Below are 25,744 nucleotides of genomic sequence, written 5' to 3' on the forward strand. Positions count from 1 at the left end.
AAAAAATGAAATATAAGATTCTCCTCCTCCCTCTCTATTCTTGCACCCTCTGGATTTGGGAGAGTACCCTAAGAGCAAGGAATCTCTCATTTCCTCTCTTTTTCCCCCTCTTTTTTCTTTTTCCTTTTTTTTTTTTTCCTGCTTATAATATTTTTTGACTGAAAAGGGTATTTGAGAGTAAAGAAGCTCTCCGAGATGGAATCTATTTGATATGGGATCAGATCCCATCCACTGGTTAAAACAAATGTTTCCAACTCCGTGCAGCATTCTGCTGCATTTCATAGCTGCAATGGAGGTAGAGGAATCCTGCTTTTCAAGTTGTTAAACTTTAAGGTGGGGAGCTTTATTGATCGTGATACACTGCTCTGGTGCTAAGGGGGTTAAATGCCACTGGTAATTTAGGATTACAACTATTCATGTAAATCCTGCAAGGGAATTATAAACTGAGGGATGGTAAAGAAAAAAAAATCTCATCTTGATAGAGAAATACTGTAAATGTCACTAGCCTGAAAATCTCTCATCCACCTGCTTTTATAAAATATATTTTTCACCCAATAACTTACCCACTGAAACCTCAGACCACGTGTATGGGAGTTGAAGATTTGCAAACAGAGATGCTATCTTCGGTATTTCATACATATATGCATCTGACTGAGGGACTGTGTGTGAATTAATTCCTCTTTTCGTTGTGGTGTGAAGCGAGACAGGGAGAAAAAGGAGAGGAAACATCGTCTTCTTAAGAACAGAAGCAAGCAAGGGAAGCACTTCAGCCTTTAAAGACTTAAAGGGATCCAAGCAATGCACATTGGTAACCTTTCTCTGCAAAATCAGTTCTCATAGAGGGAATGGGGGAAGGTTGAGGGAATCGATAGTGATGACGTTGTGCAGTGCAATGCACTGCAATGCTAAAGTTATATAGTGTGTGCAAAAATATATACCCTTATGTACTGCTGGTGGGTTCATGCATAATGGATGGAAGAAGATATGCATATCTATCTGTAGGAAGATGGATGTATTTGTGCAAAGACGGCGATTATGTAACTTGATTACATCAGTGTCTTCAGTCGCCGATAGTAGAATAATATGTTCATATAGCGTATCGATCACTTGGGTTAACTTTTGTAGCGCTCCCAGCAGCGGGGGATGGAGACCCGGGCAGAGGAGGGGAGATCCTTGCTCAGCTCCTGACAAAGAGGTTTGCCTCTTGCAGGCTGCCTTTTTGCACCAGTGTGCTTCTGGCGGAGTTTCCCCGGGACAGGGAGTTGGCGGAGGAGGAGGAGGCTGCCTAGTCGCAGATTCAGCCACACCCGCGGAGAGGGCTTCCGAAAAGCCCGTGCGAGGCTGCATAATGGTCCCTTTGAGCAGATCCGGCTGTGCGCCCCACAGCAAGGTCACACGGCAACCTGGAACTTCAGTGCATGGCAACAGCTGAGCGGAGGAGGAATAAAACTGAAATTAAAATTGATCCTCCTCCCCCATCGCCCTCGCCTGCTTCCACACGCATCGTCCTGCTGACCCCTCTTCCAGCGCTCGAGGCAGAGCTGTTGCTATTTCTCCCTGAGTATGTGCGGCACTTAACATAGGTAGCATTGTCTCTGTCACTGTGCGCGGTGACTGCCTCGCAGCTTTAGCAGGATGCTGCTTCAGTATGGTAGAGGACAGCATGACTGACTTTAGAAGAAAGTATTGTGAGATACAACAGCCTGATCTACCTGTTACATTTACAGGGAACCTGAAAGGTAGTCCATTCCACACGTTTCAGGCATCTCAGAAGTGAGTAGGAGAAGAGCAAAGGTGTGACAGGAGTCCCATCGATTTAACTCAAATGGAATTTTTTGGCAAATCATCCACAAAGGTAGTAGTATCAGGATATACTTTACTTTCATATCCATTTTAGAATTGTAAATCAGTATTCCTATCTGACTGGGGAGGAGGGGGGAGAGAGTACTCCTTGATAAGCTTTCAAAGGCAGTACTGTGGCCCCATACATCCAATGGATGCATTTTCTGAAAAATGTAAGCCTGATGAAATCTTAACTCAGATGAAATGAGTGATCTTATCACCACCAACTTGTGTCCTTCCTCACTTCCCTCTGAACTCATTCTAACCAAATTCCACTAAAATACTTTCAGTTAAGAAGAGGTGAGGGCAGAGTAGGTTTTACGTCTCTTGATAAACATGATCTTCACGTACTACTAGATTTAATGCACTATCAAACTCACAGTAATTTTATCATAAACTGGCCTAAAAAAAATCATTTTTTCCTCTGCTCCCCTGAAAACATCAGTGTTTTAAAGTTGTTTCACTGTTAATGCATGACCATTTTCATATTTCTGGAGGATAAGTCTGGGCAAGCACTAATAAATCCTACTAATGTAGTTTGGAGTTCGACATTCATAGAGTATACTGAGTCAATTGGAAAAAAAAGGATGTAAAGTTAACTCTGTTTCCATCCTTCAGGGGTCAGAATAACACTATGGCAACTCCTGTGCATTGCTACAGCTCTTACAATTTTCAGAAAGGTCCATGACATACTCTGTTCTACCACGTGTGATTTCAGGCAGATTCTTTCTCTTTAATTTCTTACAGGACTTCTTGTGACGCACAGGGTACATACCTGTGCCATCCATCTTAAAGGAAGGCACAGTTGTCTATACAAAGCATTATAAAACCGGGGCTGTAAAAGAGTATGTGTTGACTGTGGAAATAAAGGCCATGGTACGTGTAAACTGGTATGCATCATGCAAAGATTTGCAAATTTAGGGTAATAGAAAGTGGTAAGCAACAAAGTTTTATTTTTAGATTAATTTCATTGTTGAAGTTGGTGATACCCACTCTGTAAAAACAGAGTGTTTCAGCTCCAATATCAATTCAGTTTGCACCAAATATAGCCTCTTTGAGAGGAAACTTTCCTTGCTGAAGTAAAACTGTAAATCACTCGGACAAATGAAGAGAAAATGTGAAGAGAAATATTTACATAAAACATTCCCAGGCTCCAAATCTCAGACCACTGAAAGCAGGGAGAGTTTTGCCACCCACTCCTCACTAGTGCTGGGAAGCTGGCTTTCAAAGAAAACAGCAGTGCATGAAGAATAATCTCAGTGCCTCCCTCTGAAAGAGCAGACTCTGACTGTCGTTATCACTGAAGACAGTAGACTTGTTTTACTGCTGATAGGAACATTTGAAACATACAGGGCAGATCTTAATAAAGCTTTTTTACTGTTCAGTGATATTCTTGTAACGCATTCAGAGTACTTTCTGTGGCTATTATGTCAAATCCATGTATTGAGAAACAAAGCAAAAAAAACTGGATAACTGAGGTTTTCATTCAGTATGTTTGCAGTCACAGAGAGGTGTTTGGATATACTTCAGTGTTTCATAACAGCTATGATGATCTTAAGTGGCTGGGAATCTTCTTATAGCACTCACTGCATTGTGATATATGGTGACTGAAACATCCAAACTCTGATTAATATGGTTACAAACTAACAAGTTATCTAGTGGTGCTCAAGTAGTAAAGTTTAATTGGAATGACACCATTTGCACAGCTATAGATAAGGTTGTTTCAGCATTTTTTATTATAAACCTCTATCTTGTTTCCATCCATTGTGTTAGGGGCCCATGAAATAAGAATTTACAGTACAACCTATAACAGTTGTTTTGGATTACCATCATGGCCTGTCAGGTCAGTAATCCATGCATTTCTTTAAGTCCTTACGTGCAGTCCTTACATCTACAGCAGCACTGAAGCAGCCATTATGCTATATCAGTTCAAGTGTATGCTTGTTTTACTTTAAAATGTAGTATCAAATAATGGACCACAGTGGCTCAGGAGGGATTATTTAGCCTGTCATTTTTCATGCATTTTTGTACTATTTTCATATTCTTACATCCTTCCTCCCGCAATCAAGTGCAGCAATGAACTTTACTTGTGATAGCTTAAAATCAATACACATTTGGAAAAAAAGCTCTTGGGATGGGACAAGGGGAAGAATGAAAATGAAAGATTATGGTTTTTTAATGTTAGTATTAAAGCTTTGCATGTTTCTCTAAGGCAGTCACATATGGCTCTCCATTCTGTTGATAAGAGGGAGAATACTGCTGTTTGCCAAAGCTATGTAAGACTGGGGCAAGGAAATCAGGTAGTGCTGTTTCACTGTTTTAATGTTGGATACTCGGCTTTCCCAGGTCTCACTGTACCTGTGTATTATAGGCAGTCCTAGGTCATTTCATGATATTATACAGAACATTGTTTATGCTTCAATATCTAGGACTGAACAAACAAACCAAGGACATCAGGCTTACTGCTTTCTTTGTTTAGAAATTTCATGTTTATGAGAAAAGCCCACAGACAGTTAACAGATTTTCAGTGGTCCTAGCATCAACTGCAGCAATCACCCACAAAGATTTTTTGATCGGAGATGAAGAAGGAGAAAGAAAATGAAAACAAGTCATTTTTTGCCAGTGCAGTAGATACCATTTCCATTTTATTTCTAGGTTTGGGCATAATATAGGGTGTGTCAGTGTAGCTTCTGAAAAGAAACAAGGAAACTTAATACATTGAGAAGACTGATACGGTCCATACAAATCTATACAACCAGCAGGCAGACAAGGGGTAGTGCTACTTAATGGTTGGATGGCTAGTGGTGTCAAAAAATTTTCTGTATTTTGGTCCTTCGCAACTGTTCTAAATCAGCAATGCTTGAACTTTTTTGGAAATTCTTAAACTCTGTAGTGCTAGGGCAATTGCCCTGTCATTTTGACAGTGTCCCACACAACATCCTTGTCTCTAAATTGGAGACATATGAATATGATGGATGGACCACTTGGTGGATAAGGGTCAGTGTAACTGTCCAAGTGAAGAGCAGTAATGAGTGGCATTCCTCAGGTGTTGATCTTGTGAGTGGCACATCTTTGTCAGCAACATGGACAGTGGGATTGAGAGCAGCCTCAGCGAGTTGCTGATGGTGTGGCTGACATGCTGGAGGAAGGGCTGCCATCCAGATTGAACTTGATAGGCTTGAGAGGTGGACCTGTGCAAACCTCATGATGTTCAACAAGGTCAAGGGCAAGGTCCTGTACCTGGGTCAGGGCAAGTACAGGCTGGCTGGAGAATGGACTGAGAGCAATCCTGAGAAGAAGGACTTGGAGGCATGGTTGTTGAGAAGCTCAACATGACCCAGCAATGTGTGCATGCAGCCCAGAAAGCCCACCAAATCCTGGGCTGCATCAAAAGAAACGTTGCCAACAGTTTGAGGGAGGTGATTCTCCACCTCATGAGAGAAGACCTGGAATACTCTGTTCAACTCTGGGGCCCCCAATGCAAGAATAACCTGTTGGAGCAAGTCCAGAGTAGGACCAGGAAGATAATCAGAGGGCTAGAGACAATTTTTGAGGTTGTTTAGCCTGGAGAAGAGAAGGCTCCAGGGAGACCTTATAGCAGCCTTCCAGTATCTAAAGAGCCCACAGAAAAGTCAGAGAGGGACTTTTTACAAGGGCAGATAATGATAGGACAAAGGATAATGGCTTCTGAAAGAGGTTTAAATTAAATATAAGGAAAAAATTCTTCACTGTGAGGGTGGTGAGGCACTGGAACAGGTTGCTCAGGGAAACTGTCTATAGTGTTCAAAGCCAGGCTGGATAGAACTTTGAGCAATCTGGGCTAGTGGAAGTTGTCCATGCCCTTAGCAGGGTGCTTTGAACTAAGTGATGTTTAACCTCCCTTCCAACGAAAACCATTATATGATTCTATGATTTTTACGTATGTTTCCAATCACACAATGAGGCTCTGATCTCTCAGCTGAGGTAATTTGAGGTGCTTCTCTGTAAAATAAGAAATTAGTGGCAGGAAGATGACAGAATGTTTCCTGTTGTCTGTTTTAGACAAGGTAGATATTTTACCTGAAATTTTCATATTTCATGGTATTTTGCACGAAATTTTCCTCTGACAAAGAAAAAAGTGTTGGAATTTCCAGCAAAAGTCTCACAATGCTCTTACAAGATTGCCTCTTGCAAAGCTGGTGCAACTGCCATGTAAAACCTCAATATCTCAGTTTCACCTGTTAAGTTCCACTTAATAGTTTGTGCTTGTACTGTCAGTAGCAATTTCAGTAAACTGAATCCTAGCCAAAAGTTTAGACTGTTTCAAGGAAAATGAAGTCACAGTAACTTCCATCATTATAATGCACAGAGAAAGGCTTCTGCTAGTGATGGGGAGGTTAGGAGTGAATTTAACCAACAGCAACCTGTCTGCGTTCCCAGACCAGTTGCCTCAGACTGAGAGTTGCTATGCCTGAACTGTCTAAGCAGTCTGCATATACTTTTGCCCCTGCCTACGTCAATTTGGCAGCACATCTCTACTGTATTTGTCTCTGAGCTCAGTGGATCGTATGCCTCAAGGATAATTTGTACACCAAGATCTATCGATATGATGGAAACCTTGGGATGCAGCCACTCTGTCTGCACAGGGATGTATTTGACCAGGATGCTTTTGTGTGGAACTGATCCCTGGCAACAATTTTATCCCTGTGTCTGTCAGGTTACTGTTTAGTGCACAGAATTCCAGGATGGCAGTAGAGCACAGCTGTTACCATACAGCACCTTGGCATTCCTGCATTCTCAACTTCTCTTCAGTGCTTTCTGTCTGTCTCCTCCCTGATTTAAACTTCCTCCCCAGGGAATCTTACCTTTGTTTATTTTAGAACAATGTAACTGGAAATTCATAGCATTTCCTTTGCATCAGGTTGTAAACATAATGGAGATGTATGTGTATGTCTGTGTACCAATCTATCAGTAAGATCTGCATATTTATTGCACACTGAGTTTATTTTATGCAACATTTCCTCTTGCAATAAAGAAAAGGCCTATCAGCTTTCCACTAGACATTGCTTTGAGGGGTCTCATAGCTGAAGCTGATGTGTTTACACCAACGTTAAATCAGATTCACTGGCTAGCAGTGTCTATACATATATATATTTCATTCTGTACATACACATGCAAAAATACATATGCCTACATATGCGTATGCATATGTATCCATTTACTCAGATACATATGCATTTACTGGCATACATACACAGAAGAATACTGATCGCAAGCCATAAAGAGAAAATACTCCAGTTACTTCTTATGCTAAATATAGGAAACATAACACAATTCAACCGTACAATGAGATGGTAGCTGTGTTTGGGGGTTAATTTGGTATTAATTTATTTCTGAATGGTCTGTAAATGTAGCTTAGTTGAAGACAACACAAATTGATTTTAGAACACCAAAAATAAAATGTACTTTGCAAAGACTAGAAAAATCACTAGTCAGGGCTATATTGCATCATCTGTTATTTTAGAAATAAACGTCGTAATTCTTTGGAAGATACAATCTGAATGTTTCCTGTCTACCTCTCCAACAGAGCAATGGATACTGTCAAAAATCTCTTTTCCATTTTTAGGGCAAAGCTCGATCAGAGTATTTCCTCAGTTCATAGCAGAGGAAAGCTATATATATTATAAAATAAATGCAAAACATTGTTTAGTATTTCTTGAATAAAATTTACTTCACCAACTGTTGACTCTCATATTCAGTATGAATAATGCGTTTTTGTTTGGTCACTTCTGACCCAGAAAGCTATTAAGGAAGAAAGGAAGGAAGGAAGGACCAGAGAATGACAGAAAAAAGAAAAGTCTTCCACATGAAAAGAATCCCATCTGAAGAAAGAAATGAAAGTTTTGTATTATTCAGAAAAAAAAAGAGGAAGATACGATATATGAGAACAGAAGATGTTTCAGGGAATACTGAAAGCTATTGAAAAATACTTTGTGTTCCCTTTTATATTGTTTTACTGATGATCAATTAAACTAAATTGTGAAAAATCTAAAATGAGTACAGAAATGCACATCTTTACATAATTCACTTAAGTTCTTTGTCTCTTACTAGCAAGGATACAGTGAAGAAAAAGTTCCAGTTAAATGTAACAGCTTGCCTGAGTGCATGAATTAAAAAAAAAAAAAAAATTACATTGTGATAGATGGCTAGATAAGAAGATTATCAGCCTGCATAATAGGTAGATTAGAAGGCTATTGCCTTGTGTATACCAAGAACCACCTGCTAATTTCCAGTTATACTTGCAATGAATGTATGCGTGCATTCGTGGTTTCTGAAGTGTCAAAGGATGTGTCTTACAAAAGATTTGCTTCTGCCTTCCCTTGAAGGCAGAAGGTGCTGTCTGACTAGATGGACACTCTTTCTATGACCATAGTTCACTATTCAGTTTACAAATGCAGTAACTGCCATACTGCTTAATAAAGACTTTGTTATTGCTGACTGGGCACATGTTCAAGACCTTGTTACTAAAGTTCTGATCCAAAACCCACTAAAGCAAACAGAAAGTTGCCCACTGGACTCAGTAGGTTTTGGATCAGTCTCTAGGTTTATCATCTAATTTCCTCACTTTTGTTAGTTTCTGTGGGGAAAAAAAAAACAAACAACAAGCAAACTCCCTCATGCTTTGATAAGTTTATCTGTAATAGGTTAAAATTTATTATAAAAAGAAAATCTGGTAAAATTCAATAGAATTCATTAAAGCTCCACTGAATTATTGACAGTATAGTCAGTCCTATAAATTTCTGTCATTAAAAGAAATACAATGTTCATATTTTATTTCTTCATAGAAGGGAATGTCAAGTTTCTTGAAAAGTTGTTCAGCCATTGCTGGTCTGTGGTGCTTTCAATTACTACAATGGGAAAATAATGAAGTTATTTCAAAATAATTACTAAAAATGTATGCCATGTAAGTTGACATCCTAAGCATTCTATCTAAAAATTCAGCAGATATATTTTAATCTTTAGTTAAACATATCCTCCTTCCTGTTGCCTTTTTAGTGGTTTATAATGTATATTCTTTTAAATAGTCACATGACTCAATGGGCAGATACTGTACATCTGTTTATGACTGTTCACTTACAAGAGAGTTTCTTTAATTAGTGTTTTCTCTGGATTGTGTCCATTTGTAGTAGCACCTAATGCTTAAGATATCTATATTAGCTATGTAATATATGTCTCTCATTTCTTTGGGATCCTAAAGTTAGTTTTGTAGGTTTAGAACAAAGATAATAATTGGGTTAGCAAAGGAAGATGAATTTTCACAAAGGCTCACAAAACTTGAGGCTTTCTCTGTTGTTACTAAAGGGAGACATGGTTCCAGGGACAATTGGGAGCTGGATGCTGACTTTAGGATCTGTGGTATGTCTATGAACTTTGCATTTTCTAATGTTCCTGATAGAAACAAAGAAATGAGTACTTAGCAATGAGTTTTAAACACAATGAGTTTGAACACAAATTAATAAAATTAATTTGAACATATTGGACCTTCAAGGCCTGAAATCAATCCCTTTTACTAGTTTCAAGTTTTGCTTCCCTGTCAAATTTTACAAAATTTATCTATACTTAAGTATCTTATCCCTAAACTCTGGAAGACAAAAACACCTCCTGCCTTCTTGTCTTTTTAATTTTTTAATCTCTTTATCATGTAAACGCTTTGTTTAAGATTTCTATTTTATTACATATGGAGTAGGGTTAGAGGAAGAGTTGATGTCAATTTCTTCTCCCTAACTCAGTGGAAATTCAATTTTCTGCCTGCCTCTGAAAACCGTGGAAAGTAATTTCCATGTTGGTTACAGGGTACAGTTTTTCATCTATTTATTTATTTATCTATTTATTTATCTATTTATTTATTACTTAGATTTTGGGAGGATTAAATCAAAAGATGACATTTCAAATGTACAGTTTTAATGTCAAAAATTCTTTACTGCAGAAAGTTAATCAGTGAAGATAATTTCAGAGCCCTTAATGCAAGTTCTTGGCAGAACAGGACTCTCAACTAAGATCTTTAGATGCTAAATAATACAAATATGAAAATAGTACTGTGAGTCATACTACTGGGGGTGGCTGGGTCAGCTGCCTGTTTCCTAAATACTAATCAGTCTTTTTTATTTAAGATTACCCCACTATTCATCTTCTTCTTTTTCTATGTTGCCTGAATTAATTGTATACAAAATATGGATGGGTGTGAATCAAAGGTAGCTTGTGTTTTTCTTTTTGCCAGGGTTTGAATGTAACTCATCTAATTAACAGAACAAAAACATTAATAGTAATAGATCTCTCTGGTTTAGATGTTGAAATTTAACCCCACATTTGCTTCTATTCATCAAACCTTAATCCAGTGCCCAGGGAGTTGTGGGAAAGACTGATGTTGGTCTCAGTGTACAGTGAATTAGATTTGGGAATCTTAAAATCTTAGCAGTAAGATTCTCTTCATGTGGTGCATTTGCCTGTTGGTGCAGGACCATCATTAACTGTACACTCGTATGTACTGCCTTTATGAACAGCAGCTTTTCCAAAGGGAAAGACAGAGCAGGGCAGTTACGGTTTCACTGAGAGATAATCCCAGAGATGAGGAGATCTTGAGTTTCATACACAAAACCTCTGCCCTTTGTTTTAAGTCTTATTACTAGAAATGACAAGCTGTGCTCAGTACCATTCTTTGGGCTAATTCCAGCTGTCGGCTTTTGACTGCAGCCAGGCCACAGAGCTCAGCAGTGATGCCGGCAGCATTTCCCCTGTCACAGCTGGCCGCAGGAATATACCCGGCCAGCAGGCTCCATGCCCAGCATCACCTGTCGCCTGGAGACTCTCGGTCTCTGTAGCTTTGTTTAATTCAAAACATTATTGCCTGCTCTGAAGATACTTGTGTTTGCTGATTCGGGATAATATTAAGTGAAGCAGGGATAAACTGATTCCACACAGAAACTCTTGTCAGAGCTCTGTGTTACATCAAGAATAATTTTAGAGTAACTCCAGTGAAGCCATTTCGTTTGGCTTGCTGGACTGAGTTCAATACAAACCTTTAACATAGATACTATTGCATTAATTTTAATGAATAAAGATCACAGACACATTACTTATTTAATTATCGTAGCAAAACCCATTGTCAGCAAGCAAAGAAGTTTTACTGTACAGCTGCTGTAATGAAATCACAGGAGTATACTTTATGGCTTTGAGAATATAATTTTCATGTTAAAAACCTTTGATGTTTCTTCATATATATAAAAGCACAGGAAATGTGTAAATAAGACTTGCCAGCCATCTCAAATGCCTCCTGCTAACATGAGTCTTCTAACTTTGTGTCGATTTTGATGTTTTTCAGATAATGCTGATGTATATGTATAAATATAAGCAGAGATATTTGTGTACATGCATGCCTTTCTTATAAAGTCATTGGTGTTAATATTGAAAAATACCACTGTAACGTCAATTTTTATACATTACCTTTGCCATTATTTTTCTCTTTGCATTTACACACTTAAAAGCTGGTTAATCACAAGAGTTTGACTTTTTCAGTGCTTCTCTGCCTGGTCCAACTCAATGTTAGACAGAAAATGCTCCTGCAATTTGTTCTTAAGGAATTGAGAAGCACTGAATTTGATATTACAATGCTTGACCAAGAGTTGCTGTGCAAAGTCTTGTCTGCATGTGTTTTTTCCATCTGAGCTCCTTCATGAATTACTACATGAGCTGGTTCGAAGTTTCTGAAGGTCAAGTAGTCAAGAGGCTACCAGTCAGTGGAATGACAGTATCTTGACATGTGTAAGATGCGGCTACTGGCTCTGTCTTAGTCCTGAATTCATAACTCAGAAGGAGCCAGTGTTTTATAAAAGAGGGGAAACTGGGCAGTGTATCTCATAGATTGGCAGGAGCTGCTTGCTGTATAGATGGGTTTAGATTACAATAGGAGTCAAGATTTTAACACGTATTTTGGTGTGCTTAATCCCACACTGACACAGACAATGAAAACCATTGCTTGAGAGCAATATAGTCACAGTGCATTTTATCTAGTAATGAAACCAGATCATGAAAACGGAAATGTAAATATAATGTAGTCTAAAGTGTATTAGGCTGAATCAGTGCCACCTGAAACATGGAAATAAGTAAATTGTTTGTTTGGCAGGAACAGTCCTTGATTTTATGATTATTTTTCGTGATGTGATTTTCACCATGCAGAGTGCTCTCAAATAAGCTTTTAACCTTCTGCTTTATTGTGATGAAGGAGGATGACTGAATTTTCAACTAGAGACAGTTTTGTATAGCATCATCTTGTATTTTTTTCTACCAAAATTGACATGGTATTCTTACCTTAAAAGGAATTTTTTCTTGCTTTTTAATTTTACTGGAAATTTATAATCTAGAGATCATTGCAAGACAGAGAAAAAACAGTAGAGTAAGACTGTGTTCAAAGAATACAATTTTTTTACATCCAGAAATTTGTGATTTTTTTTTGAGGATTATCTATTAAGACTTGAAAGAATGCACCTGCTCATAGAATTCTGATTCTGTGATCTTGACTGTTTTTCTGTCATGCCTCTTTCCCTTGTCTTCTGAGGGGAGGTGCATTCTTTTAAGTCTTAATATATAATCCTTAAAACAAAATCACAAATTTGTGGATGTAAAAAAAAAAAAAAAAAGATTTTGTAATTAAATTTAGATATACATTTCTTTAAGTTCATAAGTTGTTTTAAAGCACAAATTGTCTTTCTGCTTACCTTAGAGGGCAGACAGCTTGTCTTACTATTTAAGGCTTGTTTTTAAAAGACCTTTAGTATGAAAGGGCCTAATTTTTGCCTAGTCCTTATCAAAAAGTAAAATGAAACAAGAAATGCTGTCCAGCAACACTCACTGTCCTTTAGACGTTCAGAAATAGTTAAAATACAGGAGAAAGCACTATCACTGATTTCAGTATCAAAATAGTGTATACTTGTAGAAGGTTCCGTAAAATGTGGTTTATGCAACCAAAAAGTTTAATAATAGAGTGGTTGCTATTTGACATATGGGATCACCAATTTCAGCAGGAGGTTTTCTTTTATTGATGTCTGGAATTGCAGCTGACTTTTACTGTTACATCAAGTGCATGGTTAGTAGCTTTTAAGGTGGCCGCTGTCTATATTACTCTCATGAAACCAGAACTACTTTAGTAGTTTCCACAAGCAAATGAGGAATTCACTTTTTCTGTCTGTTCCCAATTTTTTTTTAGCAAACACTAAATTTTACTTGAAAACAAAGCCATAGGGGCGAAAATGTCCTTATGTGATTCTGTATTTTATGTGATATGATATACAAATACATTAATCATCTTCACCAATGTGGAATTTATTTAATTGTATCAGTTGAGACATTCTGGTTGTCACCAGTCACTGACAGGGATTGTGACTCCCTTCTGCACACATCAATTAAAGTTACATAATACTGTATTGATGTAGTACGTTGTTCCTGAGATTTCTTAATGCAGGATGGACAATTAGCTGTATACCTTCCAGTTAAAACATGAGCTCTGCAATTAGATTGTGTGTCTGGTTTTGACGAAGTTTAACCTCTTTCTAGAGGCAAGCTGTACATTATCAGTGCCTGGCTGATGGGGATTGCAGTCGGTGCCCCAGGGCAGGTAGGCACAGGGTCTGCAGAGGCAATGCACATGGATGTGTGGGACACTGCAGGCAGTCATGGCAAAGCCCTACCTCCCTGTCTCGCTCAGCCCCATAGTTACTACATGTGCTGTCTAACAGCTGACAGGCATGGGGAGGGGTGCTCTAGGATAGATGTTAAAGACCATTAATAATTAAGAAATTGAGAAATCCTGAGTGTTGGTCAGTGGCCTCTATCATGACTTTGGGTTCATCACATGGTCTTTTCTGTTTCATACATCATCTCTAGGGAGAGATCCCTACCTCCTAGGCTAGTGTCAAGCCTTGTCTTAACATCAGCTATCAAGTGAAGATGAGGGTTTGGCCAGGAGTGCTATCCCTCCTTGGCAGTTCTCTGGGGCCCACTGGCCAGGTGCCAAGAGGTGAGACAACGTACTCCAGGCCATGACAGCCAAGTTAGCAGAGAGCAGTTCACAGACACACATCTCAATGCCCATTTCCTCTCAGGCAGGTTGGCCAGGATCGCAGTATTTTGTCATTTGGATTTGTGTCTCTTCACAGCCACCTATGGTGGTCTCAACACTTAGTTATTTTTGTAACTGTAGTTGTTTTCTGTAGGTTTTTGGAGTATTTTTAACATCGATTGTGTGAAGCGCAGATCCCTCTTGCATCATACCTTTTTCATGCACAAAACTGGAAGATGTTATGTATTATAGACTATGTGCAGGGATGATAGCAGAGTTGAATACAGACTAAACCAAGCTTGTCACCTTGATATTAGATGCAGTCCTTGGAAGTCAGCTGTTTTCACTCATCTGTTTACTCCAAGCAGACACCAACAATGAACTCACATTATGCAATGTAGATGGTCTGGGAATCGTGTGAGGGAGTTTACTCAAGGACTGCATTACTTGGCAGTGCAGACATATTGCCTGACTTCAATTCCCAGGAGTAGAAAGAGTTGACAGCACTTCTCACCTCACTAGCTCACTAAGGGAATAGATATATTAGAGACTGTGAGATGTTAAGATGTGGTAAGATACGGTGTTTTGTGGTGTGAGGAGAGCACAAAAGACAGTCTCCTGACTGAGAAGATGGATGGTTTTCCTTCAGTAAAGCATTAACGGGTGCTGTATTCTTCCTCTGAAATGCAAGGTAATAATCACAGGCTCTGCAGTTGTTTCTGGGGATTTTGTTATGCAGATGGTACTTTGTAATTATTACATTGTAAAACTCATGCACACATGAAAGGGAAGAGTAAAATAGAGAAGGCTAGTCTAACTAAATATGAAAGGCATATTTATAAACTAATACTCTTTTTCCTGAGAAAAAATTAACTCACTCTTAGCCTTATGCTTTGAAGCTGTGTCTGTTTATAAGATCCCTATACCTCTTTTTCTATTGCTCTTCATAAAGCCTCAGAAACCTGTTTCCCATCACTAACAACTCAGTGAACAGTTGTGCCCCTTTCTCCCTACCTGTTTCACCCCTGTCAGGACAGGTGGGTGTGCACCTGCTGCTCTCCAGTTCAGGAGTGGGAAAGCAAACAGGTCTCCAGTGCAAGTTCTGTTTGGGTTTCCACTCTGTAACACAGCTGCTCTTCCCATCTAAGCTACAAAGCTTCTTGGTCTTTTATGCTCCTTTCCAAAAATTGTCCTTTCAAAAAAGGACTGGTGAAAAGAAGATTTGGTGAAAATATTCCTTTGAAAAACAGAATTTCACACATCCATGTTTCCCATTTCTAGGAGAATTGAAATGCACTCAGTACTCCACCAGATCATGCTTGTTCATCATATTTCACTTGAGGATGTTATTGCTTTTAAAGGCCAAGCTGGAATTTTTCCACAGCATATTTTTTCTTTCTTCTTCATACATAACTCTGTACAATTACTTTATACAGACAAAATATGTATTTGCATGTATCCTTAGAAAGCTTTTATGATTGTAGAAAAAATTCTTTTACCTTTTCCTGTCGGAACTGGCAATAGTGTCTGCTGTGGGAGTAGGCAGGCATTGTGGTTAGGCTTTGGATGAGAATATGGTTTTTAATGTTGGTGGAGCAATTATTACTTTTTTTCCTATTACAAGATTGCCCATAAGTGCCCAGTTTGCATTTCTTCCTATGTTGTGCACACTCAGAACCTGTTCCATACAGCTTTAAAAGAGAAAGAAAATGAATAGGGGCAGCTGGGGAGCACAAGGTAATAACGAAACTATATTGGCAACACTATGACAGCAGCCATAAGCTACCACTTGCTTCTCTTTTTTTGTAGCCATAACAGTAGAGAAAGCATTTAAAGGAATAGAGGTTGGAGTTCACTATCTTTCCAGTCTGCTTGAATGATTTTTGAGGAGAGCTATTAAAAGTCACTGCAGGCTTCATTTTGTAGCAGCTCATTCTCACAAAGGGTGAGTGAGGTCTGTCTGTAAGAAAAGCACAAAGTTTCTATGATAGATCACCTGTAGATGTCACCTAAGAAAAAATCAGCAGCCTAGTTTTCATTGGGCTATCAAAATAATTCACTTGTTCAAAATCACGTTTATTCTGTAAGATAATTTTACATATGGAAGAAGAAATTTCCCCACGAATTTCAATGAGCTTTTCACAACTTTGTGGCATAAATCTTTCCATCATCAGTGAAATCTCAGGATTTTAAGTTTAGAAAACTGAAAACTAAACTATCACCGAAGGGAGGTAAGCATGATTTCATATTACATAGTGTTCAGAGTATTTAAATAAAATATTTGAACCTTTAATTTGAATTTATACTTTTGACCTCTTCATAGAATCACACAGCATCATAGAATGGTAGACATTGGAAGGGACCCTTAGAGATCATCTAGTCCAACCCCCCTGCAGAAGCAGGTTCACCTAGATCAGGTCACACAGGAACACATCTAGGTGAGTTTTGAAAACATGCATAGAAGGAGACTCCACACCCTCCCTGGGCAGCCTGGACCAGGGCTCCCTCACCCTCACAGTAAAGTAGTTTTTCCTTATTGGAAAAACACACATTTTGTGTTCCGGCTTCTTTCCATTAACCCTTGTCCTATCACTAGCTACAATAGAAAAAAGAAATGCCCCAACCTCCTGATATGCACCATCTATATACTTTAAATATTAATGAGATTCCCCCCCCCCGCCCCTGCAATCTTTTCTTCTCCAGACTGAACAGTCCCAGTTCCCACAGCTTTTCTCATAAGGAAGATGCTCCAGTCCCCTGATCATCTTGGTGGCCCTGTGCAGGACCCTCTTCAGCAGTTCTCTGTCCCTCTTGAGCTGGGAAGCCCAGAACTGGACACAGGACTCCAGATGAGACCTCACCAGGGCAGAGTAGAGGAGGAGGAGAACCTCCCTCGACCTGCTGGCCACACTCTTCTTGATATATCCCAGAATTCCATTGGCCTTCTTTGCTCTTATTAAAAACTAGTTTTAATCCATTTGAATTTGAGGATATTTAATTTTTAATGAGGGCTTTGTGTTATTTTACTTTCTTAATAAACAGGTCACATGATAATATACAAAACACTTTATAACAATCTAAATTGAGTATAGTGTCATTGTTTCCTTTATCAGTCAGAAATAATTAATTGAATTTGGATTATTGCTCATAGATCATGATGTCTGCTTCTGAAAAATTCATTGACCAATAACTTGTCTGCCAATAGCCATCCATAGACTAGACAGGAGTCACTAAAAGAAATTTGTAGAAAGATATGTTCTGAATGATAGATGTTTGCACAATAAAGCTGAGTAAAAAGGTAGCTATTTAAAGCCCCTTCTAAAAATATTTTGTTAGATCTTAAAGAAAAAAAACAGAGTTTTCTACTTCTAGTATGAATTATAATAATTCACATATGAGATGCGTGTAATTTCTTTTTTTACAACTAGTTATTTCTATGTAAGACAGGACATGAGTGGAACATGTACTAACTGCCACATGAATTTATTGGTACATGTTCCTAGTGCAACATTAACTTTTTCCCAAACACAGTAAAATTGTTCAGCTGATGAATGATTCCTAGAACAAGTTATCTTTGTATTTATTTTTTAAGATCTTTTTACCATGATTCATAAACTTTCATTGTGAATTGTTTTGTAACGCCTATAATTTGCTACTCAGAGTAGATTCCAGTTCTAACTATATGTATCCATCCTTAGGAACAGAGGATAGAGCCTTATTCTTATGCAATCTCTACTCCCTCATAAAAGTTTTCTTTTGGATTTGTCTTTCTACTCTTATTTCTGCTTTCAAGGACAAAATAATTGCAGAATAGCTCAGATTTAATGCCCTTTAATTGACATGGCTTTTTTTCTGACTCATGTCTAGTCTCTGGTTGCATTCAGAAAGCAGTCATAACTTCTCTGATATTTATCACAATAAACTAGGATTTTCCAATCTAATTAGACTTCTATTCCCCTTATGTCCTTTAGCAGCCATCTTTGCACTTGTGATCTGAGCTCACCTTTTGAAGAATACTGGCCAGATGCCTCTGCAGTATGCCAGAATAGGTGCCGTATGCAGTAGCTCTCCCACATATCTGTCTTAAAATAAAGATGCTAAATTTGCAGCTATTCAGTGATATGTCATTCTGGTTTGTCATTTAGAAGATTTTACTTATCCCACATGGCTTTTCTGCCATCCGGCATGTAGTGACATTATGTGTTGCTGGGAGTCTGTGGCTGCCCGAGCCAACACTTTATTGCTGTCTTAACTGTGTATTTAGCACTGAGAATCTGCATAGAACTTGAACAATTGGCAAAAATATTGCTCTCTACTCTTGTAAGTGTTCTTAACAGTGGTCTTTCTTCTGGCAATATGGGAAGTAGTATTATTTGTTCATATCTTAAACCTACTTAAAAATCCATCCTGGTGCCAGAAGGATTGCTTATTTCAGTGCTGTTTTGTAGGTACATTGCATAGGATTTCATGGTAGCCATTGATATGTAGATATGTAAGACTGAATAGGTCACTTTTACTCCCAGAGTATGAGCATGTTTGCTGAATCACCACAATCAGTGATATGAGTGAGGCAGAGACCTCATAGAATATATCTTATCTTAGCATAACAAGACACTGTATTTCTCATTGGTTCCTATAGTTATCAGATACTATTTAAAAATCCCCTCCTCTCAGCTGTAAAACTGTGCCAGCAAATCTGACATTCCAATGCAAATCACAAATGCAGCTAAGAAAAATTTTGGGCTGTTTTTATTTCAAACTTACAGAAACTTCACATGGCATATGTTCAGAACATGAAATACTCGGATACTTCATTATTAAAAAGTCAAGAAATAGAAGAATAATGCGCCTGGCATAGGAAGAGGAGGCATATTAGCTTCCAAATAAATGGATTCTAGGAAAGTCATGTGATGGTGAAGTGTAATATCAGTATGGTTTTAAGTAAAAAATAGGTCAAGTTTAGCTAGGAGTAATGTAAATTAATTTTTATAAAGTATTTTATGTATCCTCATCAAGTTCGCTGATGACACCAAACTGAGAGGACTGGCTGATTCCCCGAAAGGCTATGCTGCCATTCAGTGGGATCTTGACTGGCTTGAGAGTTGGGCAGCAAGGAACCTCATGAGGTTCAACAAGGACAAGTGCAGAGTCCTGCATCTGGGAAGGAACAACCCCATGGACCAGTACAGGCTGGGGGTCAAACTGCTGAAGAGCAGCTCTGCAGAGAGAGACCTGGGAGTCCTGGTTGACAATAAACTAAACATGAGCCAGCAATGTGCCCTCGTGGCCAAGAAGGCCAATGGCATCCTGGGATGCACCAAGAAGAGTGTGGCCAGCAGGTCAAGGGAGATTCTTCTCCCTCTCTACTCTGCCCTGGTGAGGCCTCGTTAGGAGTCCTGTGTCCAGTTCTGGGCTCCCCAGCTCATGAGGGACAGGGAACTTCTGGAGAGAGTCCAGTGCAGGACCATCAAGATGATCAGGGGACTGGAACATCTTTCATACGAGGAAAGACTGCGGGAGCTGAGGCTGTTTAGAAGAGAGAAGACTGAGGGGGAATCTTATTAGTATTTACAAATACCTAAATGATGGGTGTCAGAAGGTTGGGGCATCCCTTTTTTTTATGGTGTCAACAGGACAAGGGATAATGGGATGAAGCTGGAACACAAAAAGTTACATTTAAATATAAGAAAAAGTTACATTTAAATGTAAGAAAAAAACTATTTCACTATGAGGGGGACGGAGCAGTGGAACAAACTGCCCAGAGGAGTTGTGGAGTCTCCTTCCTTGGAGGTCTTCAAGACCCACATGGATATGTTCCTATGCGACCTGATCTAGGTTGATCTGCTTCTGCAGGGAAGTTGGACTAGAGGAACTCTAAAGGTCCCTTCCAATCCTACCATTCTATGATTCTATGATTTGTGGTGAACACTGTGTTTGCTATCCTAAATATTTCACTAGCAGTTCCTTAGCCTCATGACCTCATCATGTACCAAATTTTTGTTATAAAACTCTCCATCTTACATACAGTTAAACTTTATTTAGAATGTTAAATTACAGGATAGCCAATGTGTGTTAGGATCATCAATAACAGTGATATCTGTCAGACACAAGAATAAAACTGTTTTAGGAACTCCCAGTTTTGACTGTATCACCTCAAATCTTCATAATCAGTGTTTAAAAATCCAGTTATATTGGGCACATAATGTTTCAGAATGGCCTTTAAGTATAGGAGTAAGACTGGGAGAGGGACTCAGATAATCTTAAATTGTAGGATTAAGATGCCAGAAACCCATCTGGAGAAGTGGCTGTCTCTGTATTACTGAATACAACAAACAGAGCCATTGGCCATTCCCTGGCCCTGAGGCTAGGCCATATTTATGCTTTGTAATTTAAAGCCCAAAGGGATAATCCCATGAGCAAGTGCCTAAGAAATCAGTATTGGATTTGTGAGTTTGTTTTTTTTTTTTTCAGATGATGTTGGATTTGATGAGAGGTCATTGTTGTCCTGATAGACTGGTATTACCAAAGCATAAATGGAAGAATTATGTTATGTAATGTGATGACATGCAGGGATGTTTGTCTGCAATGCCTTATGAGGCATTGGTCACAGAGTCTGTAGGGCAGAGGGACTCTTGTCCTGACTGTGAACCATCTGATTCTCTCCCTTGCACCCTTCCTGCACATTAGGGCAGAGAGCCTCAGTTCCTCCAACCCAAAGCCTCAACAGTGGCTGCAGATCCAGCACTTGAGCTTTCTTCCTGGTTGTATTTCATTTAGCACTGGTGCAGGCAGTCTAGTTGACTGTAAAAATATAATACATCAGTTTATAAAAGGACTATAGAGCACTAACCCTGCAACACTTAAACGTCACAAGCTCCAAGCTAATAACTCCCAACATCCTGTAATTAATTAAAACAAAAAAAGCCCCAGAAATTACAATGTGCCACAGAAAGGGAGCGGGAGAAATCAAGGGCATTAAGGATGTCCTAATATATTTATATAAATGGTGTAGCAGTGAGAATACTGGCATAATGTTCTTTATTAAAGTAAATGAAGTTTTTAAAAAGAGATTGCTAAAGATATAATATAGGAACAAGTCCCATGTTGCATAAAAATGGTATCATTTTTCTTTGTTACTATGCAAGATGGGAAAGGACAGATAGGAAAGAGCAATGCAGAAACAGTATGTTCTTACCTGCATCAGACAGAGGAGAGTCAAATGATTTATACCTAAATGGAAAGCTGCTTCACAGACCCTTCTGTCTCACCATTGGTCATGCACCAAAAATTATCTTTCTTGCTAATCTCAAGTAATCAGCTAGGCAAAGGTGTATTCATTCTGGCACAAGATGTAATAATTGCCCAAGGAAGCAGCAGGGAGAGGAGAGATTGCTTTAAGACTGCTGCTGCAGACATGTGAAGGAGCTGGCTATGATAGTATAGTGAAATAGTATTTCCAGAAGGGGAAGGCTAGTAATTTTTCAGGCTTATGCCTTCTCTCCCTCCCCTTAGGTAAGTCACTTGCTAGGAGTAATACAGACATGCCAAATGAATCTCCCCAGATGCCACCTGAAGAAAAATTACAGAAAAAAAGAGAGATGTTTGTTAAGTGTTATTTTGTTTGATTTTACTTTCCACTACGGAAATTAATATTGTGCATTTAGTCAAGGTAATAAATGCAAGGTTATCGTAGTCACAGCATTTACACATAATTTTGAATATTTTCAAGGTAAACAGCATCCACATTTCCATATCACTAGAGGAAGCAAACTATGTGAAGAATACAGGAAATGAGTATGTTTCCCAAAGTAGTAATTTCACAATATTTGTTTTCCAGTTTGCAAGGATGAGAGAGGATTTATATTGTTCAATGAAGTAAAGTTTAAACCACTTGTATACAAGAAAAAGTGAATTGTTATATTGTAGATGAAGTGCAATGTTTTCTCTGCATCAGATTCTAAAGAGAATTAATGCACTTCTCACTCAAAGGTAATTTCTTAAAATGCATAAAACCAACAGAACACACTGAAGAATGACTAAGAAAAACAAAGCCAACAACAAACCAACCCGCCTGTTCCTTTGCTGTTTCAGAGTGAATGTTGCTGTGGGAATGGTAATTAAGCTGAATGTCATAAAAAAAGTTCTCAGTTCTGTTTGTTGCATTGGGCTCTATCTACACTTGCACTTTGATGCAGTAACAGTCTTGAAAAAAATTCCTTGGCTATTCCCACTTCTTGCACATTGGTTCAGATTCTGGTGAAGCTTTTGGAGCATGTGAAGCAGGTTACTTGGGGGATGGAGCACAGCTGATGGCTCCTTTCACCTTCATACGTTGGACACATGTAGATCAAAAGTCCTGACTAAACTTCTGAACAATGTCCAGCTGGTTTCAAGAATGAAATTAAGTCTATTCTGAAATGCAATCTGCTGCACTGTGTAGAAACTGGGGCTTCCATGCCACATGATTTGATCTAATTATTGTTTCACTCATTGCCATGAATTAGCTGATAATATGAGAGATTTGTTTGTTTGTTTTTGTTTTGGGGTTTTTATGAAAAGAAGGAAAAGTCCAATGTTATGAAACCAGAGAAATGAAAAGTGAGCAGTTTATGGGAATAGTGGAAAATACATGCGGGATATCATATGTGGGCTGGTAGAATAAAGTGAAGTCAGTCAAATGTGAACTATCTTTACCTTTATGGAAGAAATCAGCTTACTAGTAAAATATGAAAATGAGTAATAATTAGAAAGTACCTCTACCATTCACATAATCCTGTAAAACTGTCAACATGTTAAATAAGAAATTAACAAAGTACTTCCATTTTGGCTAGTCTTTTCCAAGTATTTGGCCTAAACTTTGTTTCTAGATCTACTACTGTTCCTGTTAAACATTAAATGTTAAAGTAGGAGCATTAACTGTGTATATGTGTGTCCCAGCCTCCCCCTCGTACCCTCCTAGGTTAAAGGAGATTCCAACTTCTTCATCTGCTTTTTAAATTTGACGAACAAACTTTTTTTTCTAGACAGAAACTGGTTGAATATGTCCTAGTTTTGCAAATAACTTTAAAACAGCTTAAATCACAATAAGAAAAGAAAGAAGAAAAAAACTTGGAAGAGGATCTTTACACATTTCATAGCATTATATTAGAATCATAGAGTTTTAGAATCATAGAGCTGGAAGAGACCTTTTAGATCATTGAGTCCAGCCTTTGTCCTAGCCCTATCAACAACTAGACCATTTAACTAAGTAAAACATCCAACTGTCTCTTAAACACCTCCAGGGATGATGACTCCACCAACTCCCTGGACAGCCTGTTCCAATGCCTGACAACCCTTTGAGTAAAGAAATTCTTCTTCATATCCAGCCTGAACCTTCCTGGTGCAACTTCAGGCCATTTCCTCTTGTTCTATTACTTGTTTCTAGGGAGAACAAATCGACCCCTGCCTCACTACAGCTTCCTTTCAGTTAATTGTAGGTCTCCCTCTGAATCTTCTTTTCTCCAGGCTAAACAGCCCCAGATCCCTCAGCTGTTCCTCATGTGAGACATGCTTCAGCTTGGTAGCCCACCTCTCTATCCTCTCCAGCACCTCTACAAGCTTCCTGCAGAGAGGGACCCAAAACTGGACAGAGTATTTGAGGTGAAGCTTCACCAAAGCCAAGTACAGGGAAATGATCACCTCCCTACTCCTGCTGACAACGTTATTCCTGATACAGGCCAGGATGCCATTGGCCTTCTTGGTCACCTGGCAACACTGCTGGCTCATGTTTAGCTGCTGTCAATCAAAACTTGCAGGTCCCTCTCTACCTGGCAGCTTCCCAGCCACTCCTCCCCAAGCCTGTATTATTGCTGGGGGTTGTTGTGGCCCAAGTGTAGGACTCGGCACCTGGCCTTGTTGAAACTCATGGCACTGGCCTTGGCCCAGCCATCCAGCCTATCTAGATCTCTCTGTAGAGCTTCCCTGCCCTCAAGCAGATCAACACTTCCACCCAGCTTGGTGTCATCTGCAAACTTATTAAGAGTGCACTCTATCCCCTCATCCAGATTATTAATAAAGATATTAAACAGGAGTTGCTTCGGTACTGGGCCCTGGGGAACACCACCCATGACCGGCCACCAACTGGATTTAACTCCATTGAGCACAACTCTTTGGACCCGACCATCTTACTAGTTTTTCACCTGGGAAAGTGTATGCCCACCCAAGCCAAGAACAGCCAATGAGAACGCTGTGGGAAACAGTGTCAAATGCCTTACTAAAGTCAAGGTAGGCAACATTCATAACCTTTCCTTCATCCAAAAAGCAGGTCACCCTGTCATAGTGGGAGATTGGGTTTGTTAAACAGGACCTGTCTTTCATAAATCCATGCTGACTGGACCTGATGACCTGATTGTCCTGCATGTGCTGCATAATAGGATTTAGGATGATCTGCTCCATCAACTTCCCAGGCACTAAAGTCAAACTGATAGGCTTGTAATTTCCCAGATCATCCTTCGATCTCTTCTTATATACGGGTGTTATGCTGGCTGACTTCCAATCAGATGAGACCTCCCCAGTCAGCCAGGACTGATGGTGGACAGTGGCTTGGCATACACCCCTACTAGTTCCCTCAGCACTCTAGAATGTACCCCATCTGGCCCTGTAGATTTGCTCCTCACCCCTGTCTCTTGGACTGGGGGGCTAACTTTCCCCATTGGAAATGCTCCTGTTCCTAATGACTGAGGCAAAGAAAGCATTAAGCGTCTCAGCCTTATTGTCATCTTTTATGACCAGATTTCCTTCTGTATCTAATAGATGATGGAGGCTCTCCCTGATCTTTCTTTTATTGTTAAAGTATTTATAGAAACTTTTCTTATTACCTGTTACCTCTGAAGCCAGTTTGACTTCTAGCTGGGCTTTTGACCTTCTAATTATCTCCCTACATAACCTAACAACATTCTTGTACTCATTTTGTCAGGTTTAGTAAGAAAATAATTATATAATATGGCCCTTTAATCCCTAAGGAAATATTGTTTTCCCCTTTTCTGCTCTGAGGCTGGCTCAGTACATGTCCCATTGTTTGTGTAGTTTTGCATTATTTAGTAAAAGCCTCAGATATTGAACAGCTGTTTGCTGGTTTTGACCTGCAACATAAGAATGACAGCACTACAAAGACAACAGATTTTGACAGCTATTATCTGTGTACAGCTGAACTTTGATATTTGCAATTAATATATTACTTGCAAAATTGCATCTGCTTGTTTTCATATCTGACTTTTTCAAGGAGCACCACTTACTAGAATCTACAAAGACCTAAGAAATTTTGGAGATGAGTGTGCAGTTAATATAGTAAGTTTGCATTTATTTCCGTTACACATTTTGTATCCAAATTTAAATTTGGAGTCCTAAATTGGTCTGTAGAGTAGGTCCATATGAAATTAAGAATTAGTCAATAGTCAATGCTGTCTTAATAAGAAACTGTGTCTTGATGTATTAAATTAAATTTTAACTTTTCTACAAGAAACAAAATGCTTTTTCCAAGTGGCAGTTGTCCCTCTTATTTTAATTGCAGTAATTACTTTATTAAATGTCATAAGCTGAGTCCAGATGCAGTTAATTTAATGACATTTTTTGCATAAGAATTTATTGACAAAAGATCTGTTTGCTACTTAACTCTAAAATGCCATTTGTCTTAATAAGGTTAGTCATTCCTTTACTGAAGAGAAGCTGAGGGAAGAGGTATAAGAGTAGAAACTGGAAGATGGCAGCTTGAGGAGACTTCAGCAGCTGCATAGACAAACAAGGCTTACTTTATTATTGCCTTAATAAAAGCTA

General features: G+C 38.9%; 1 protein-coding gene across 1 annotated transcript in view; it reads left to right on the forward strand.

The window, feature by feature from the left end:
• The window catches only part of IL1RAPL1 (interleukin 1 receptor accessory protein like 1), a 685,866-nt gene that overhangs the window by 238 nt on the left and 659,884 nt on the right, over positions 1-25,744 (forward strand). The window lies entirely within an intron of this gene.

The sequence above is a fragment of the Colius striatus genome, chromosome 1 (genome assembly GCF_028858725.1).
Source record: "Colius striatus isolate bColStr4 chromosome 1, bColStr4.1.hap1, whole genome shotgun sequence".
In the NCBI taxonomy this organism is placed as follows: domain Eukaryota; kingdom Metazoa; phylum Chordata; class Aves; order Coliiformes; family Coliidae; genus Colius; species Colius striatus.